Raw genomic sequence first — 21,433 nt, 5'->3', positions numbered from 1 at the left:
CGGCGCGGCCGGGGAGGAGCGGCGGGAGGAGGAGGAGGAGGAAGCGCGCGGAGGAGGCGGGCGCAGCGCGCCGGGGGAGGGTCGCCGCCGCCTCCGCCGCCGCCGCCGCCGCCGCCGCGGGGATCGTCAGGCCGGAGCCGCGCGGCCGAGCGGGCGGCAGGCGGCGGGGAGGGCTCGGCGGCGGGAGGCTCGCGGCGGCCGGGCCGGCGGGGTCCGCCCGGGCCGGCAGCGTCCGCCGAGCGGCGGGAGGAGGGAGCGGCGCAGACAAAGAGCGGCGCCTGGGCGGGCGCTGTGCGGCCGCCGCCCCGGGACCCGCGCCGCTGCCCTCCGGCCTCGGCGGGCGGCCCACGGCGAGGTAAGCGCTGGCGGCGGGCTCCGGGCGGGAGCCGCGAACTTGGGCCGTGCGGCGGAGTTGGCGCGCGCCCGGGGAGGGGTCGGGGAGGGGGGCCGGTGCCCTCGGCGCCCCGCCGGTGCCCTTGGCCCCGCCGCGGCCTGGCCCCCCGCGGCCGCAACTGCCCGGCACCTCCCGGCTCCTCACCTTCCCGCCCGCCTTCCAGGCACCCCCCACCTTCTCCGGGCCGGCGCTGGGGGCGGGGGTGCCGGCGAGGGCGCGGGAGGGCGCGGGGGCCTGGGCGGCGCGTTCCCGGGACCGGAGACCACCCCGGGCGCGTGGGGTCGCCTGGCCTGCGAGCGGGTGGCGGGCGCGGAGCCAGGAGCAGGCGTGGGACCGTGCGGTGGCCGGGGTCGCCGGGGCGTGAGTCCCCGGAAAGAATAGCCCGTTTCGCGCGGCCCCAGCGCAGGGACGCGGGAGGCCGAGCTCGGCCCGGAGAACTTAACTGTGTTTATTGCAACTATTTACGATCCCGCACAAAGCTGCTGTCACATCGCATAAAGGAGGTCCTCGACTGGGCGAGGGGCGCTTTGTGACGGGTTCCAGGCTCTGCGTCCTGTCCCAGATTTACATGACTCTTTTACAGCCACCTGAAAGAAAGTTTCTCACATCGCTCTGCCCTCTCGGTTTATTCAGGGCGATTTAACCACCAAGTGGTTCTGGAAGAATTTGGTGTGCGATTTTTAAGGCATTGAAGGCAACTCCCTTGTGAGTGCAGTTAGCGTGGCATCGTGCGGAGGTATCTAATTTGCAAAACGCTTTAATTTGGAGACAATAACGATCGCCTTGGAAGGTCTGCGCGGGATGCTGGGGGTTATTGGCCGAGGAACATCAGGCACCTGACTTTAGCATTGTTAACAGCTTCAGGGACAAAGCAGGAACGCGTGTAGAGTGGGCCTGTATCACTTCAGACAATTCCGGTTGGCAGTTTCCCCTTTATTTGGTTTTGTTTATTTTGCCAACAGGTTTAAGGCTGAATCTGCCAAGTTTGTGTCTGCATAAGGGAATGAGCAGGCCCCAGTGGTGGGCCCCAGGAGCTTAAAAATCTCGCCGGCCCCTCCTTCTGTTGACCCAAACAGAAACTGAACCAGCGAGGCCGGGGGGGTATGGCTCGCCCTGGACCTGCAGGCAGGAGAGGCCCGTCCGGGCCCATCCCCAGCGTCTCCCGGCTTCTGGGAAGGGATTTGGGTAGGAATGAAAATAATTCGGGTGTGTTTCATACCACTGCGTTTGATATTGTTAGCAGCAGTGCTTTTCAAGTCTTGAAATGACCGAACATGAAATTAAGCAGGGCTACTTTAACTTATCAAAACAGATCTAAACTTTGCTTCTGAATACTCTCTTAATTCTCTAACCGGGCGTTCCTCGATAGATGGGTAAATTAATAACAGGATTCAAGCGTGTGCGGTTTTTGTATAAAGAGAACGGCAGTCCATGGACGCTCGGAGAAGAAATGGGCTTAAGTGGGAGAGGGAGCTGTTGATGTAGGTTTTTAAGTGTTGGGAGCAGGGATTTCCTGAAAAACGGGTGTTAATGGTGCTTGTGCAGCAGTGACCCACAAGGGAAAATCCTACCTTAATGAATTCTCCCCTTGAGGTTGATTAGATATGCACTTTTGATTGGAGAAAAAGGCCGGATGTTTGTGGTCATCTGGCTGCAGCTCCTTGAGGCTGAAATTGAGAACTTTAAGCAAGTGGGGAGCTTGTGGGAGGTGCCTGACTCTGGCTTCCTCTCCTGGAGGCCTCACCTGGGCTCCCAGCATCTCCGCTGTTAACCTAAACAGACGCCACCACTGATCATTGAGTTTAGTATGAAATTGAGTGTCAGATCACCACCCTTACAACTGAGCACTCCATCACCCACCTCTGCCCACTTGTGGAGAAGGTGGCCCTTTTTAAACATTTGTTTATTTATTTATTTATACTTATTTTTAAAGATATTATTTGTAAGTAATCTCTACACCCAACGTGGGGCTTGAACTCAGACCACGAGATCGAGTCTCATGCTCCACTGGGGAGCCAGCGAGGCGCCCCGAAACTGGCCCTTTTTTAAATGGGCGGGGCTTATGTAAGGTGCATTTCTAATAGTTGGGCTCAGTTTCCAGGCTTTGAGTTTTGCTTTATTCCGTGCTGTATGCTTAAATTCTCTTCATCTCTGAAATCAGTGACCCTGCCCTGTCATTTGCATTGGGGGATTATTGAGGTTTTCCAACCAACAGCAGATCTTATGTACACAGTATTTGAGAAAGGCACTATCATCCATATTAAATACACCGGAAATCTTCCTTGCATGAGCACAAACTAGATAACCTTTTAAAATACCCTAAAGACTCCCTGATTGCCTGGAATAACCTGTAGTCCTTTACTTGATCACTTGCATTAGCTTAATTTGCCTTGGCTAAATGAGGCTGTGTTGCTCTCTGGGACACACAGGCTTCTAACTGCCCAGACTGACTTACAGTGTGCGCTGGGGAGAGAGCGCTCGTGGACATGATTCTCCATCATTAAAAATGAGGCTGGCTAGCTGAGGAGCTGAAAATTGCTTGCTGCAACTGCACGGGAGGGCAGTGGACAATGCTTGGGGAAACTTGTAAGCTAAACTCTTTTCACAAATGAACTGGAAACTCCCCACGACTCACCCCAGAGGCTTAGGGAATTAGTCTTCCCATCCAGAGGGAGAGCAAATGGTGCTTCCAAATTGTTTCTCTTTCCTCAGATGTGTGATGGAAACCCTTCATGGCATGTTTTTACAGAGCCTAAGCTACAAATGCTATCATGTATGTTGTTAGATGCCTGAGTTCAGGCAACTTCGAAAGGGGTCAAGATGGCCTTTTAACCGGTTGTCAAAAGTATGCAGCTTAAGTAAAAATAGTTTCTTATGTCTTTAGGCCGCTTTCGTAACACAGTCGTAAAAATTAGAGTGTTCTTTCTTTTCCTTTATTTTACTTTGAACAGATCCCAAAGTACGTATATTTCTGAAGGTGTAATCAGCTTTAGCAAGTTATACCCCTCAACGCGCGCGCGCACACACACACACACCCACATGTCACCATCTGCCCTGTGGTTTCTTGTGTTCATATCTTATACATGTGGATGCCCAACAAATATTAAACACATGAATATTGAATGCTGAGCCTGTTGGGCAGTTAGGGCTCTTGTTTCCACTGAAACGTGAGTAATAAAAGATCTCCAGAATCTTTGTACCTCTGCTCAGAACCTCTGACCTCGTGGGTGGCTTTGTCCCCAGGATGTCTGGACAGTTGGGTGAATTTGGTCTGGTGGCCTCTCCATTTGGTAAATTCTTGGTCAAATGCATCATTTATAGTCCTGAAGCTAAACTTAAAAAAAAAACAAAAACAAAACAAAACAAAAAAAAAACGAACAAAAAACAAACCCAGTTGCACACCCACCTGGTGGTTTGGCTGCATATATTACTTTTCAGTAGATTGTCCGTGTCAACTTGAATTGGAAACTCTGGGCAAAGCGTTTGTCCTCCTGGCCTGGTACGTTAATTAGTCAGTTCCACCTTACTTTTTTCTCCTGCTTGTATTTTTATTGGTTTTAAAAGGAGAAGCTTCAAGGGCATTTGGAGTTTAAATATTACAGTTTCCTCTTGAGATAGTTTTGCTGGTCAGTGCTTAAATGAAGCCCCAAAGTGCGATAGTCAGGTAAGAATAATAGATACTAACTCGTATGTTAATGTATAGTTTACGGATTGCTTTCCACAAAGGCCATCCTATTTAATATTTGGCATATCATGGTAAAATGGACTCTGGCCCTTATTTCTCTGTGAGGAGACTAGAGCTCAGGGGCAACCCCAGGGATGATGGAGCTTGAACTTGAGTATAAGTCCTGCCCTCCAGAGCCCTTGGCCCTGCTAAGCAGGCAGTAGATAAGGAACGCCAAAAGAGTGCTGGATAGATGTTTTTCTGAGGCTGTTGATCTAATAGCATGTACCACTAATGAAGTGAAGCATCGTAGACCTTGCGTGGATGCCTTTGTCATGTTGCACATGTGAGCAGATAGTGGTGGGAGCAGATTCTCTAATGTGAGCTGACTCTGAAGACGAGCCGTTTCAGGGGAGGCAGGCAGGAGCGGTTACAGTGAGCTGTTGTCCTTGCTTCATTGCTGGGAGCCAGCATTACCTTGGAAAGGCTCTGCAAGTTGAAATGTGCTTATTCACTCTTAGTTTGTATCTCGGTCTGCTCCGGATGCCGTAACAGAAGCACACAGACTGGGTGTAAAACTGAAATTTATTTCTCACAGTTCTGGAGGCTGGAAAGTCCAAGATCAAAGTGCTGGTAGTTTCAGTTCTTGGTGAGTCTCTCTTCCTGGCTTGCAGAAGGCCACCTTCTCATTGTGTCCTTGTGTGCTCTCTCCTTTCTGCTTGCAGAGAGTCTGGTGGCTTTTCCTCTTCTTATAAGGTCATCAGTCCTGTGGGATTAGGGCCCCACCCTAAGAATCATAATTACCTCCTCAAAGGCTGTCTCCAAACAGCCACTTTGGGGGTTGGATGGAGCTTCAACATATGAATATTGGGGATACAGTTCATAACAGTAACGCTGTGTTCAAAAACAAGGCTGATTGTTTTAGAAAGTCCTATTGCTTCCCTCATCCAGATCTGGAATCTGCTGATTGGAGAACACCTGCCAGGGATGGTTATAGAGCAGACCTAAGGAGGGGATGGCAGTTCATTATTGGTCATGCAACCTCCAAATAGGGAAGGAGCCTGGGCACTGGGCTTTTAGATGCTGGTCAGGTTTTAGGTAGAATGATTAAGGAGAGAAATCAGTGCTGACTTAATCCATTTATGGATGCTTCACCTCAGTACATGTAGGTTTTTTTTGGTATCAGGAACAAGATAAAATATCAGCTATAGGGAAAGCATTGGGTTTGTATGGTAATGAAAGCCCATCCTGGCCCAAGCTGTAGAGAGCCAAGTGGGAGGGCCACGCTGTCCCCTCTGGGCCTGCTGTTGCTGTGAATTTGTGGGAGCGGGGGAAGGGCAGTGGGAGAGGGAGAAAAAGAATCCCAAGCAGGCTCCCCGTGGGCTGGGAGCCTCACACGTGGGGCTCGAGATCGTGACCTGAGCCCATATGGAGTCAGATGCTTAACCGGGCCACCAAGGTGCCCCATGAAATTAATTATTTTTTAGTGTTTACTTATTTTTGAGAGACAGAGACAGAGAGAGACAGAGAGCTAGGGCGGGGGAGGGGCAGAGAGAATGGGAGACACAGAATCCTAAGCAGGCTCCAGGCTTTGAGCTGTCAGCACAGAGCCCAGCAGCTCAAACCCATGAACCACGAGATCATGACCTGATCCGAAGCCAGACGCTTAAACCGACTAAGCCACCCAGGTGCCCCCCATGAAATTAATTTTTATATTTTTTATCTTACCCAATAGGTCAAAAATATTTTTATTTCTATGTGTAATCAATATAAAACCTTATTAATGAGATAGTTTACCTTGTTTTGCTTGTGTGCAGTCTTTGAAATCTGGCATGTATTCTGTATTTCTGGCACACCACATTCCTTCTTTCCATTTGGAGTGGCCAAGAGCCTCTTGAGGTTAGTAGTGGCTGCCATATTGCAGAGGACAGGTCTGTACTCATTTTAGGATTTCAGCTTCATCTCTTCTGTGTGTCTCAAAGTTGAGATAGCTAAGGAGACAGCATGGGAACAATTCAGAATAATAGTAATGGCAATTATTATTATTCCTTAGCGGGCAAGGTCTCACCCTTGTAGATCTAGGGAATAATGTACTATTTCCTGTGCTTAATAAAGTCAGATTTGGTTACATGTAATCAAAATACTTTGTCCAGTTTACAGATATTTTTAAAATGTGTTTTGAATTCTCGAGGGTAAGTTGCCAACTTAAAATAACTTTTGGGTATTAGTGTTCAACATATTTCTGATGTACATTAAGTGCTTTAGAAGTACACAAGCTAAAATCGTATTTTCTTTAGTGATCGTTAGTTTATCTGTTAACACACGCACACACAATCTCATGTTGTGATTACTGGTCTGAGCACTTTATACAAAGTAATAACTCATTGAATCCTCTCAAAAATTAGGTGTAGATACTGCTAGCAAATGGTGGATGTGGAACTCAACCTCAGGCTGACTTCTGAGTCTCTGCTCTTATCGACGAAGCTAGGCCACCGTCTTTTCGTTAAGATGTCTCTGAAAATACATAAACAGAGCCATAAACTTTTATTAGGTATAAGATTTGAGAAACCTTGATGGAAAACCGTCGATAAAGAGTGGAGCTTGGGTATCAGTTCGTACTGGAACTTCTTGTATCAGCCAGGCAGTGGAGGAAGCCCTGAACTTGGGAAAGACATAATAAATACAGCTGCTCCAGGGGTCATGAACGGCTAGCTGTGCAGGGTCACAGAGGAGCATGACTGGGCACCCTTGGCCTTGCTTCTCCTCTCAGCCCCTCCTTGCTGCATACCACGGGCCATTGCTCCTCAGATGGGCAAACTCTCCAGCTCTGAGGTGGGCATCAGTATCCCTCGGAGGGCTTGCCTTAGACCTCAGATCGCTGGGCTCACCCCAGAGGGTCTGACCCGCAGGATGTGCTTTTTTGCTGAGTTCTCAGGTGGCCTGCGATGGGATGGGAGCCACACGTTGAGAACCACTGTTGAGGGATTTGCAGTATAACACGGGGTGAGTGAGGAGGTTTCTCTGTTTGATGATAGTAGCAGTATTTTAATTTGAGAGTGGCCCACAAGCCTGCGTGCAGGTACTATTGTGCAGGTCTCTGCAGCTGGCTCCTTTGTAAATGGCTGTGTGGGGGGCTCCCCACCCAATTTCCACCACTGTGGGGACTGAGGAGGCAGGACTGAGTTTTCTTGTTCTTCCACTTAGTTCCTGAGTGCTTGTTTTGTTGGGATATCTTTTGGGAGGTCATTGTCAGTTGCTGTTTTTTCTTAATGAGTTCATGTTAGAAAGAGAAGGTAGGTCGGTAGGTACTTGGAGCCTTGGAGCCCAACACACCAAATCCTTTTCTTTTGTGCTTTTGTGAGATCTGTGCAGGTCTCAAAGAATCCCAAAATGGCTTTGAAAATGTACTTCTTGGATCATGAGAGGGGCCAGGTCAAGTGTCAGTCTGGATTTTTGGAAGGCTTCTCTAACAAGGTTCCAATGGGAGCTTTGACATTGGTAATCATTCCAAGTAAGACCGTCCTTAATATACCCTTCTGTGTTTGGAAGGCCCTTAGGGGCTCTCAGAGCATTGGCTAGCTTTTGCCCAGGGCAGGTGGAACTGAGATAGAACCGAGAGTCCGGTGCCCCTGTTGGGAGAAGTATCCACATGTCTGTCCTGAGACTCAGGAACACAGTGGTTTCAGATGGTCCACACCTTGGGCAGCTTCTTTGAATTCACAGTCTTAGATTTGCTGTCCAGCTGTCTCCCCCTGGCCAGCTCTGTATGTAGCATGTTCCAGGAGGAGCAGCAGCAAAGATTTATTTATTTAAACAAGCTTAATAATTCTCCCAGCAGCAGTGGGGGTGGCCAGCTAGTAAGAAATGTTACCAGAAGCTGAAGTCGCAGCGAGATGCCTAGAAAGTGCCAGTGGCTGTCTTACCAGACAAAGCCCATCAATGTCTGCATTGATTTTCCTTAGAGGATGGGGCTCAGTTTTAATATCTTATGAATTTTGGCTGAATATTTAAGGATGTCTGCAAGTCAACAAGTATTTTAATTATGTCACTTATGAGCCTGGCTGCAGAAGAGAAGAGCAGTGCCTGTTCTCTCCTGCCAGCTGTGTCCATTTTAAGGACAATCACTCTAAAAGCTTGTTTCCCTGTTTGCAAGTCTTGTTTGTGTTGGGTGGGGGTGATGGGGAGAGGTCTGAATGGGTGATAAACAGCCCTCTTACTGCTCTGAGTGATGGAAACCAGCTCGGGGACATTGACATAAAAACTGCAAGCTGCTGGAGAATTTTTAAGAGATCAAGAAATAACCAGGGATTCAAGGAGTTATTTTAGAGACAGTTGCAGGAAATTTGACGTAGGTGAATAGTGAATTTTCATCAGCCCCCCTCTTTTTAAAGAAACCTATTTAGGAACAATATCTGGCAAGACAGATATAAAAGCAGATCGTTCTTTGCATCCTTTCACTTCTCCCCTCCATGTTTCACCTTTGCATGCGACTCATTTCGTGTACACCCCCGCCCTGACCATTTATCTTAAAGTCAGTTTTCCATCTGTCTCCATTACCAGCATGCATATGGTTTTTCCTTTACGTGCTTTGGTTACTGCCCTCCTTGGCCCTCTGCCCTCCTTGGCCCTCCCTAGCTCCTAACTAGGAGCTCCTCCTGCCACCCCTTTATTAAGCCATCTCTTGCCTTCCCATGGTTTCCTTAGTAGGTCTGTTTTAGATGGCTCAGTAGGTGAGACCCAGTGGCGACTGTAAGCAAACCACGCCGTTATCCTCTAAACAGAAAAAGGGGAGAGATGACACTCAGCTGGCCATCATAATTTTCTCTTTGAAGCATGCCTGGGTAGAACGGAAGCCCACTTGATGTGGCCTAGTTTAAGGCTCAGGTGTTTAATATGTTGCTGCTTAAACTTGATTGTGCCACTCCCTCAGCGCTGGTCAGGAAGGCTCATTCCACCTTTCAAAAAACAGAGGTAGGTTCCCTTTTTGTCCATGTCTCAGGTCAGTGAGGGTTACATGTTGAAGGAAGAAAATACGTGCTTAACATGATGGCATATTAATATGTGCAAATCCCCATCCATTTTGGGGTCTTAACTGGCTGTTAGGTATGGATCAAGAAATAAGAGCACTTCACTTTGGCAAATATGTTAATTGTTAATATTTTTAAAAACTTAATTGAGAATTGGACCTCCGGTCCTATATATAGATGAGTGGTTCTCAGCTGGGGGTGATGTTGCCCATATGGACATTTGGCAGTGTCTGGGGACATTTTCCAATTATCTTGACGGGGGAGTGTGCCTGGTGTCTTAGTGGGTACAGGCCAGGGATACTGCTAAGCATCCTGAAATACACAGGGCAGCTCCCACCCCAGAAAATCTACTGGCCCAGGATGTCAGTATTTCAGCAACCTTCATGTCAGTGAACGCTTCCTTCCTTTACTCAAATCCTTAAATTAATGGCACATGTATTCTTTCACACAGTTGCCCATATGGAGATAATTTTTTTTCATCCATTTTTATAAACATGAAAAATATCTATTTAGAGAGCTAGACAGTATTTATACATCTTGTAGTTATATAAAGGAGAAACCTCCTTTAATATAACTGACTTAACCACGGTTTATCTTTAATACTGTTGGTGAAGTGTGGCATATGTTGGTTTTTCAAATTGTGTACTTCTCCATGTTTGGACCATGTAAGTATAAAACGTCGATTTGTAGGAAACCTTTTGAAATCTAGCTGAACTGTGATAAAAACATACTCTCCTTAGAATGTCCACTTACAAGGAAGTCATGGAGTCCCTTGTCAATTGTTTTTAATAACTAGTCAATTTTCAGAGTTTGGTCCACTCCAAATCTGTCTGCCTAGCTCAGAATCCTTTTAATCGGTGGCTATCCATAGGAAAAAAAATTTTTTTTTGTAGTTGTTATGGCTAAAGTTCGTAAGATTCTAGGTTCAACCTGACAATCATTGGACTGGTCACATCTGTTAGCTTTCAAATGTTTCATTTCCATCTTTGTATAGTTCCGAAAAAGAAACTCTTCAGGGGAGAGCGAACGAAAATACCGCAAATGAGACCTTATCCAGGGAAACGGAAAGAGAAAATTATAATTTGGCTGTTAGTCTCTGTCCAGGTTAGTGGTGTAGGTGCCTATTAGCTGGGCTGGAGTATGATGTTGATGTCTCTACTTCTTTTTCTCTTCAGACGTAGACTCTGACTTGACAGAGTCCAATGAGCCCAGAAATTAAGAGGGTGGCCGATTAGAAGTTTCCTTGGCTATATCTAGATCTATTTTGTATAAATCACTTCCTGCTATACTGCTCTTCCTTTTTTGTTGCTTCTTCTCTCTTCCTGTTCAGTTATGGGGATAAACACAAAATCAGCACTTTGTAAGTCTTTGAATTTTTCTTAGTGAAGATTGTTAAAAGGCACAATCAGTCCTTTCTTTTTTCTAAATGCTCACATCCTCACGTGGACTGGGGAGGACCTCTGAAAGGTTAACAGTAACTCCTTCTGACAGACTTGAACCTTCTAGGTATGAGCTCTAAAACAATGTAACCTATCTAATTGTTCTTTGCAGGCTCCTATCGTTTGATTCTTACAACAGGGGTGGAGGGAGGCAAGTGTGGTCACTACGCCACTGAGTGAATGAGAAAAGTGCGGGTCACTGGGCAGTGGCTAGCCCCGGGGGTCTTGTGAGTGGCCAAGGGGATCCCCAGGCCCATGCCCTCAGCATTGCATGGGGTCTGGGTCGTGTGTGTGAGCTGCTCTAATCCAGAAGCGGTGGACTCTGGACTTCCTTCCTGCTTTGTGTATGTATGTCTCCTCCCTGAAAGTAAAATGTTTGCCTTTATTCAGTAACTTCTTGACTTGTGATTTTAATAGGAGCTGGAATCACAGTATCTTTCGGAACTTCATTAGCAGCTAGCCTCGGTTTGAACTTCAAAAATCTTGCTTTGAGCGAAGACTGGACGGGTCCTCTCCTTTTCCCCTGCTGCTAATTTATCTCACGTTGTGCCTCCAGCCCTTAACCTCCCAACCTCTATTTTTGTCTTCTGTGAAACAAGGCCTTAGGGCTCCTGTTTTTAAAGACCTTGCACAGCCCTGCCATTCCCTCTTTAAACATTTGAACCACACCGCTCCTTTTCAGAGGAGTTTTGTCCAAGGAGGGTGGCATGAGCAGACTTCTGTCTCAATTTTATTGCTCTTCCTTTTTTGTGAATCTAGTTTGAGGACTGAAAAGGCACGTGTGTGCAGGTGTAGAAAAGGCTGCGTTATTCATTCTGATCTGACCCACAAATTGTACCGCTGTCCCCATCACACACTTAATGCTTTGCAGTGCCACCTAAGTGACAGGCACCATGCCAAGTGCCCCGGATACAAAAACACGCCCTCAGGGAGGGTATAACCCAATGTGAGATGGTTTTCCAGGTTCCTGCTCAGCTCTCTTCACGATTAACTAGTATTTAAAATGACTGTGACATCTCTGTGGGGTCCTGTAGAGAATACAAGGGAAGATGCACGGAAGTCCCCAAGGCCAGGTAGAACCCGTTTCAAATATTCCAGGGAAGGGTAGTTTTCTTCGAGATCTTTTGGAACTCTTCATTTTACAGACAGCCCCAGAGTCAGCCAAATGCCAACTGAGCAGAGATGCATTCCACCCCCCCTCCCAGGATTGCCACTGTTCTCCCTGGGCCTGGCTGAGGCTCATACTCTCTGCTCACTTGGGGTGAGCACTCACTTTTTGGATCCACGAGTCCATAACTTTCAGAGATTGTAAACCTTACATCTTTGTTGTTTATTTGCTTGAGACTTTTAGATCTTAAAAATTAGTAGGGGTGCCTGGGTGGCTCAGTCGGTTGGGCATCCGACTTCGGCTCAGGTCATGATCTCATGGTTTGTGAGTTCGAGCCCTGCCTCGGGCTCTGTGCTGACAGCTCGGAGCCTGGAACCTCTTCAGATTCTGTGTCTCCCTCTCTTTCTGCCCCTCCCCTGCTCGCGCTCTGTCTCTCTCTCTCTCAAGAATAAACATTTTTTAAAAATTAAAAAAAAAAATTTAAAAATAAATTACAAAAAAAATTAGTAAAGCTACTTTTTGGTGTGTTTAAGAGAAGGCTGGTGTTAGGCGGCACGCCGATACCTCCTTATTCCTTTTGTTTTAAATTGATAATGGCATAAATGCATTATGGCATTACATTTTAATCTGGAAAAGATTTATGTAGTCAAGTTACTGCTTCACCCGGATTAGTAATGAATATTGTAAATCACTCCTGTCCAGACATTTTGCAGGTTTATTTTGTATCCTACTGGTAGTCTAGTTTGAAATGTGTCTCTTTTGAAACTTAAACTCTGTCTTTCTCCATCATCGAAGTTCTTTTTGTCTATTTTAAGTGCAGTGTTTCAGGCTGTTGACTTCGGCTTTATCTAGTACCCAAATCGTGCCATTCGGCATCAAGTTGGGATGAAGCTGTTGTCTGTAGGTGGGCTGATTTGGGTACTTCTTTAGCCCTGTTTAGCATCAGGAGATAACTGAATACTGGCATTCAACACAATTAAAATCATAATTTGTGATTTGTCTTCCATTTCATACCGCACCAGTTTGCATTTAACTTTTGATGATGTGGATTAGTGTAAAATAGTTTTTATGAGACGCTGTAATTATTTGTCATTAATGCTTGGCGTTTTAATTAACTTAATTTGAGAATAATGAGACTATAACTTGAAATATGAGTTACGTGATGTCACTGTAAAGATTCCTGAATGCATCGATTAAAGAATACATCGATTCCTGGTTCTCGGCGACCTGAGTGGGAAAGAATTTAATGTATGTTCAATAAGCTTGTTCTGGGTCTCATTCAGGAGAGGAAGTTTTTTGTTGTTATTTACAAACTCGTAGTCTTTATTATTTTACATATTCAAGTATATATAATGTGTTCTCTGAAGAACAGGACAAAAATTGTAATGAGTTGCAACTATATAATGACCTTATTTTATTGTGTTAAGCTAATGGAGTAGATTTCTCTCCTTTTGTTCATTCCAGTTTTCACCCACCTGCTTTTCCAAAGTACACTTTGTAATTCATCCACGTTATGCTTTGCATGTATGTATTTCCAGATAGTACGTATGGTACATATATTTATTTATAAGTTTATTTACCTTGAGAGAGAGACAGTGTGAGTGGGAGAGGTCCAGAGAGGGAGGGAGAGAGAGAATCCCAAGCAGGCTGCGCACTGCCAGCCTGGAGCCCAGTGCAGGGCTTGAACTCAAGAGCCATGAGATCATGATCTGAGCCGAAACCAAGAAGACACTTAACCGACGGAGAGCCACCCAGGTGTGCCTGTATTTTTACATGAACATGTATTTGATATGAACCTTTAATTTTAGAATAGTTTTAATAATTTTTTTTTACATTTCTTTTAAATTTTTTCAAGTAATCTCTACACCCAGCGTGGGGCTCGAACTCATGACCCCAAGATCAAGAGTCACATGCTCTTCCAACTGACCCAGCCTGGCACTGCTAATTTTAGGATAGTTTTAGATTTACAGAAAAAATTCCAAAGTTGGTGTTGGTACATTATTGTTAACTGAAGTCCACACTTTATTTGGATTTTCTTAACTTTTATGTAATGTCCCTTTTTTGGATCCCCCCCCCCCCCCCCCAAGAAGACCACATGATACTTAGTTGTCAAGTCTCTTTAGGATCCTCTTGGCTATGAAAGTTTCTCAGACTCTCCTTGCTTTGATGACCTGTGCACTTTTGAGGAAGACCAGTCATGAGTTTTGTGGAACCTTCCTCAGTTGGGATTTGTTTGATGTTTTTCTCATGATTAGACTGGAGTTGGGGGTTTTTGGAAGGGAGATCACAGACATCAGATGCCATCTTCATCATCTCAGTGGTGCGTACTGTCAGTGTGACTCATGACCTCCGTTCCCTGGCTGAGGTGGTATTTGCAGGCTCCCCACTGTAAAGTTAACTCATGTTCCCTCTGTCCGTCCAGCAGTTGGGGAGGAAGTCACTTAAACGGGGAGGAGTTATGTTCTCCCTCCTCCAGGGGGTTGTATCTCAGTTATTTGGAATTGTGCATGGGAGATTGATTTATTCTCTCTGAAAGAGGAAGGTTTTCAGTGGTCACGGGGGCATTGTAGCCCCACCCTAGGTGCCGGTCCAGAGGAGGAAACTAGGGGCCCGCTCTGGTTTTAGAATGTGGTCCTAGGGTATGTATTAGGAACGCAGATTCCTGGGCCTGCTTTGGCCCTACTGCCTGAGTCTCCTGGGGAGCGTTGGTGTGAAAGTCTTCCTGTTGAACAAGGTGGTTCTGACAGGTTTTCAAGGTGGAGAACCAGCTGCTGTGTATTACCATTGGCACCCTCTCTCCCAGGCTCCCCTGCAGAGGACCTCTGGCCTGGCCATGCCCACAGTTTTAACCCCTTCTGGACGTCCTGAGTGGCTCACTCTATAAGCCCAAAGCCATTCTTGCCTTAGAATGATGCTCTCAGAGCTCCAGCAGCTGGGAAGTAGTGGAGTTAACAGCCAGGGACCCAGTGGGAAGGGTCTGTCTAGGCTGCAGTAGGGAGGTCCTCAAATGCCCAGGCCTGTCCGAAAATGGTTTTGTCACATGAGTGCACAGGTGAGAGTGAGTGAAGGACCGTGTGGTGGTGGGGGTAGCCTGTGGATGCTGTCCACGCTTTGACAAGTAGGAGCCACGAGCAGATGCTCATGGCTTCCTAGTATGCCCGGTGACTCGTGCTTTGCAGTGGCCGTCTAACTTCCTAGGCCATCTCCGACTGCAGGGGGAAGGCAGTGGCCTCAGGTGGCTTCTCCTGATGGAGGAGGCGCTCAGTGGAGAGGGAGCTCCTGCAGTGGTCTCACTGGCCCACTCTGTAAGTATAGGGCCAGAGTCTGCTGCCCCAAGCACGGACTGGTGACCCTTACCTCCTGCCCTGGTGCTATGACATCATTCCAGTGTGCGCATGAGCAGAGGTCTGGGCAGGGTGAGGGTTGGCTCAGAAGCTGGCTTGGGGGTGGGGCAGGGTGACTTGGGAAGGCCCCTTTCCCTCCAGCGGCTGAAGGTTCTAGAGAATCTTTCTCCAGAGCGAGAAGAGTGGTTGACCTTTTTCTTGGGTACAGAAAGGGTTAGAAATAAGGCCAGGAGCCCACTTCACTTTCCTGTTTATACCTTCTCTCTCCCAAAATAATGGTAGAATTTGAGGGTGGGGGGTAGAAGGCCCCTGTGGGGAGACTACTTACTGTTCCAGTCTTCCCACAGCTCCATGGATTAGAGAGACTCCCTTGTATTCATTCACACAAACACGATTTTATCAGTATGTTTGTTTATTAAAATTGACTGGATACAAGCATCTGCAGTGGCTTCTTTGAACATGATTTCCTTTTAAATCCATGCCTCCGTGGTAAAGTATAATTTACGATTCTGTTTTGACCTGCGGATTTCTAATTTTTTAAACAAATCTTGTCTTTCTCTGAATTTTTGTTTTGACTACATTTTTGTGAGGTTTGGTGGCCATGTGTAGAAGAATCCACTTGATATGAAAGCAAAGATTCCCACTTTGTTTCAGGGCAGTATTTTTGGAATTGGCTGGTCTTGGGTTTTCTTTATCACACACAAAAAGATTTTTGAGAGCACGGTTTCCATATGTAAGAGTGGAGTTGGACAAAGTGATGTCTGAAGCTTTTTCTCAGCTCTCAAGGTGGCGGAGGCCTTGCCCAAAGAAACGAGTCGCACGTAGTAGGCAGAACATCAGACTGGAGAGCTGGGTCCAGGCCTGGAGCTGCCTCCCCACGTCAGTGGGCCTTCCTGTTCTTCACAGCAGCAAGAGAATATTCTGCTCTGAAAGGTCCCTCCTGCCCCAAGTCTGGAGTCTAGGGATTTGTTGAATCTGATGGCTCAGGTTCATGACATAATGTGGGGTTCCAAGTGATTCTCCAGCGTGGGAACCCTGAACCCAGGGCTGTGAGTGGATGGACTTCATGTAGTGGAAAGAACGTACATTTTTATTTTTCACTAGTTTCTAACTGAAATTTAGTATTCCTTTCTATTGCAAACACGGGTAACACCCCCCTTGAGATTTCACAGTCATCACAGAAATGACTAGTATGTTCATAACCACATCACAGTGGTTGCAGATAGTGGTTGAAATTTGAGCTTCTTATCATTCCTTTGAAATTATGGTCATTATTAGATCTGCTGCGGCACCCTTTTGTTTAGTGAGTTAATAAAGAAGCACATATATTACAGTATCTCATGTGTTTTTTAAATAATATTTTAATAACTCTGCTTCAGTGCAATTGCATAAAACGAAAACCATTTGAAAGCATCCTGAGGAGGAGTCTGAGGCCTCACCAGCCTGACTTGCGGGTGGGGGTGTGTGCACAGGAGGGTGACACCTTTTGGGGACCCGGTACCGTCCTGTCTGGTCATGCAGCTGTTGGGCCCTAGACCTCACGCCAGAGATGATCTATACAAGCCTTGCAGGAGGGTGATTTAATTTTGTTGCCTGGCAGAACTCTTTTCCGGTCACGCAATGATGACAACATATCTCCCAAATGGGTAAAATAGGATCTGTTCTCAAAAAAAAAAAAAAAAGAAAGAAAGAAAAAGAAAAAAATCCAAAAATTTTATTTAAATTACATAGCCTAATCATTGTTTCTGTAAATTTAATCATTTAAATTGTCAAAGTAGGAAAATATACATTCAGTTTACTAGCTAACAGAAAGCTGAATATAGACAGTGTTCTGGGATTTTTGATCATTTAATAGACTGGTGGGGTTGGGTCATGGATTTGGTACCTAGGGGTTTAGAATAACTACCAGCATCAGGAAAATGTTGATGACTTTTAGAAATCTCTTGCATAAAAGAGTTCAGTTTTTTGGTTCTCAGCAGTGTTGTGGCGAAACGGTTTCTGGAGTTTTGACCCCATGTTTCACAGAAATATGCTATAAAAAATAGTTCGGGGGCACCCCTGGGTGGCTCAGCTGATTTAGCTCCCGACTTCGGCTCAGGTCATGATCTCACTGTTTGTGAGTTCCAACCCCACATCGGGCTCATTGCTGTCACCTCAGAGTCCGCTTCAGATCCTCTGTCCCCCCCTCTCTGCCCCTTCCCCACTCACACTATGTCTCTCAAAAGTAAATAAAACATTTAAAAAAATAGTTTGGAAGAAGAACCGGTGCAATGCTTGTACTATGCTCCTCTGTACATAGGATTATAAATACTAGCTGCTGGAAATTCGCAGAAAATGATGGATGGTGTGGAGGAACATTTGTAAAGTATTATTGTGACAGTCGCTACTATTTATTGAGCACTTTACATTTCATACATGTTGTTCTGTTTGATCTTCACTGCCCCCTTACAGGCTGCCCTTATCCCTGTGTAGCAGATGAAGGGAGCGATTGGAGAAGCTAAGTGATTTATCCAAGGGTTAGCCCTGACCGCCTCTCTGTTTTCATGTGGGCGTGTTCTGTTGGCACACGTGGGCGGTGACCCTGGAGTCACCAGCTTTGCAACTTCAGGATGCGGGCAGGCAGGAGTCCCGTGTTCCTGATGGTCTGGGTGCCGGGACTTGATTGGGAGTTGAGTGGGCACGCCTCCTTCTACATCCCTGCAGGCATCTGCGTCCTGCCCTGCTTGAAAGTGCAGTCACAGAACTACCTCCAGACTCACTCAATGGCCAGTTCCTTCCAATTGGGAAAGGCTCACAGGAAGCAAAATGAGCCTAGTCACTTGCTCTGGGCTTCCCAAGTGGGGTTTGCAGCTCCACCAGGTCTGAAAAGATGTAAACTGAACGCTCACATACCATATTTGAGACCTAAACTGAACGCTCACATACCATATTTGAGACCTAGTTTTCTGAGACCTCTCTTTTATGGCACTGCTGATCTCCCCTCCCCTCCCCTCCCCTCCCCTCCCCTCCCCTCCCCTCCCCTCCCCTCCCCTCCCCTCCCCTCCCCTCCCCTCCCCTCCCCTCCCCTCCCCTCCCCTCCCCTTTTCCTCCCCTCCCCTTTTCCTCCCCTCCCCTTTTCCTCCCCTCCCCTTTTCCTCCCCTCCCCTCCCCTCCCCTCCCCTCCCCTTCCCTTTTTCCCCCCCCCGGTAGAGTTTTCTCTTAGTGATAAAGGCAAGGCTAACTCATAAAGATAGGACTTGAAGAGGAAGATGCCTCCTGCAATCTTATCCCAAAAGAGAAACTTCACATTTGTAATTAGTCCCTATAAGTATTTGTAACCATTTGTACAATTTTATGTTCTTCTCAATATGACCATTTTCCCCCTTTGTTCGTAATCTTTGTACCGTTTTCTTGTTGAGTGATGTCCCAGAGTTGTAAGTGCCATCAGTTGGAGAAGCAGCCTACTGAGTTGGTCATTTAAATGTTTGCTCCAGTAGACAAGGTCCCTGTGTGCATCTCTGAGCATATTGCTTTTCTTCTACTGAATTGTTTCCAGAGCCTCCGTTCCTCAGAGAGAGATTGCAGAGTTAAATGTGGTGGACATCCTTATGGTTCTTGATGTATGTTGCTACAATGCCCTTCTAAAGGGATGTACGAATTTTCAGTAGTGTGGAAGTATCAATGTCACCCAAACTGTGCTGCTTTTGAAAGAAGGTCAGTGGCCCCTCCATAAAGACATTTTGAGTTAACGTAGTCTGGACCACCTTATCTCAGTATATCCGTAAAACAGCATCACTGCTGTTTAAAAACGAATTGACTGCAATTTGTTCATACCTCGTTTAAAGCGGTCCTTGAAGGTCAAGGACTCTGCCGGTACTCACTGATTTTAGAACTCCTGCACGGTCATTCCCTAGGCAGGGTCCTGCTGCCGACTCTTGGACTTTACTTTCTAGCTGGTGGGCTGTTCTTTGATGGGATTCTCTGATAGCATACGAAACATCCTCAGCGGTAGCATGTCTTTTCCCTTTGAGGGCGCATTTAGTTTTTGTGAATAGTAGATTGTTCTTTGGAGCCTTATTTGGGGCCTACAGTGGGTGACAGAAGTGGATTATCTTGCTTTGGTCCCTGGCCACATGGGACAGAAGGAAAGGGACTCTGTTACCTCCGAAGACATTTTCAGGAAGAGTTGCGAATATTTTTAGTAAACTTGCCACACCTGGAACAGGCAGATAACCTCCCAAAGGAACAGTTCAGAATGGGGTGTGTGTGTGTGTGTGTGTGTGTATCGATCGGATTACATATATTAGCTGTGTATTGTTGAGTAATAGATTAAGAGCCCAGGTAAGCCGTGCTCAAACTCCAGACCTGTGGAAACAGAGATAATAGACACATGTAGTTCTAACCTGCTAAGTTCGTGGTGATTTGATACCTGGCAGTAGGTGACTCATACAGTATACAAGTTCAAGCCGTTCTTAGCCCTGCTCAGTGAGACTTTATTGCTGCCAAGAGGGACTCCCTGAAACTACAGCCCTACTTCTTTATTAGGGTTTTATGATGTTTCTCCTCATTGGCTCAAGAGATGATAGAAATCACTTTATGATGAGCCCTTTAAAAAGATTTTTAAAGACAATGAAAGAATGAAGCGGGCGGCAGAGGTGGGGGGATGGCGGGGATTAAGAGGGGAAAGGTGAACAAGGTAAGAGCGGGGATAGTAGCTTGAGTCGCAGGGAATGTGGACTCTCTCTCCTGGCTGGGAAGTATCAGTGTTGTGTGCGGTACGAGGAGTGACCAGAAAGTGGGACAAACTTGGTGTAAAAATAAGTTGTATTTTTAAGTTTATATATTAGTTTAATAATTGACCTGAGCCGCCACCTTCCATTTTGCTGCTGCCTGTAGAGTGCTGGTTAAAACTGCGAATCCGAGAAGGGGTGAGGTTGATCTCAAAGAGAACCCTGACATGGGAGTATTTGCCCAAGTGCACGACACCTGTATGTGTGAACTTAGTCCGATCAGGTGCACACACACGTCAATGCTAGGGTGGGGGTGTTTACCCCTTCCCTCTGCAGAAACAGGGTTGACTTAGGCCTGGATGCCTGGACCCCTTTTTGTGTTTCATCTCCTATCCTCCACTATATATTCCCTTGAGAGACACTTTTAATTTTATTTTTGCCACACACATCATATACGTTGTACCAAATGTAATTTGCTGTTAACTTAATACATCTAGTGCCAGTGCTTAGATGGCCTACTTGTGGTGTCTAATAAAAGCTTAGATGCCTAACAGTAAGGTAACTTACAGAATTTGACGTTCCCGGGTCAACCCTGTTATGACCATAACCTAATTAGTATTTTGTGAAACGGATTTTTATAATTTGGTTATATTTGGGGCATGCACTGTTGATTGAGTCACTTAGGAGTAGCTGTTTCTCTTCATGGTGTTGTTAAAAAACAAAATTCAACTGAGTAAGTTTTTTAAGGATCTTAATTTGCTTTATTCAACAATTTATGAACCAGGCAGCATCCTGTCCCACAGATAGAAAGGACCTCTGAGGAGCTGTACAAAATGGAAGACTTTTATAGGGAGAAGGGAAGAAGAACAAAGAAATTATACTAGACAAAAAAGCAGATTGGCCAGACAAGGTCACCTTCCTTTAGGGGATGGCAGGGGTCTATCAGGAAAACTACCTAATTAGTGCTGATGAGGTGATTCCTCATTGATTGGCTTAAGATTCCATTTTTGGGAGAGCAGAAACTTGTTTTTTAATTTTTAAATGTTTAATTTTTAACATTTCCCCTCTTGGTGAGTATCCAAGATTCTGTAAAGAACTTATCAAACTCAACACCCAAAAAACAGATAATCCAGTGAAGAAATGGGCAGAAGACGTGAATAGACACTTTTCCAAAGAAGACATCCAGATGGCTAAGAGACACATGAAAAGATGCTCAACGTCATTCATCACCAGGGAAATACAAATGAAAACCATGATGATACCACCTCACACCTGTCAGAATGGCTAAAATTAACAACACAAGAGGCAACAGATGTTGGCGAGGATGTGGAGAAAGGGGAACCCTCTTACACTGGTGGGAATGCAAACTGGTGCAGCCATTCCGGAGAACAGTCTGGAGGTTCCTCAAAAAGTTAAAAATAGAACTACCATATATGATCCAACAATTGTACCACTAGGTATTTACCCAAAGGATACAAAAATACAGATTCAAAGGTGTACATGAACCCTGATTTTTATAGCAGCATCATCAACAATAGCCAAACTATGGAGAGAGCCCATATGTCCCTTGACTGATGAATGGATAAAGAAGGTATGGAATATGTACACCATGGAATATTACTCAGCCATTAAAAATAAACCTTGCCATTTGCAAGGACATGGATGGAGCTAGAGTGCATTATGCTAAGTGAAATAAGTCAGAGAAAGACAAATATCATATGATCTCATTCATATGTCACATTTAAGAA

At 45.9% G+C, this 21,433-nt stretch overlaps 1 protein-coding gene across 3 annotated transcripts in view; it reads left to right on the top strand.

Moving 5' to 3' along the window:
- Window positions 1–281: 281 nt before the first annotated feature.
- NCK2 (NCK adaptor protein 2) overlaps window positions 282–21,433 on the top strand; it is a 153,594-nt gene continuing 132,442 nt past the window's right edge. For all 3 annotated transcript variants that reach the window (XM_042931858.1, XM_042931857.1, XM_042931859.1), the window contains exon 1: window positions 282–355. The gene's annotated coding sequence lies outside the window, so the exon portion shown is untranslated. The remainder of the gene's footprint in view (window positions 356–21,433) is intronic.

Source organism: Panthera leo, chromosome A3 (genome assembly GCF_018350215.1).
Source record: "Panthera leo isolate Ple1 chromosome A3, P.leo_Ple1_pat1.1, whole genome shotgun sequence".
NCBI lineage: Eukaryota > Metazoa > Chordata > Mammalia > Carnivora > Felidae > Panthera > Panthera leo.
Note: the sequence above shows the minus strand (reverse complement) of the source record. Positions and strands in the feature narration are given on the sequence as shown.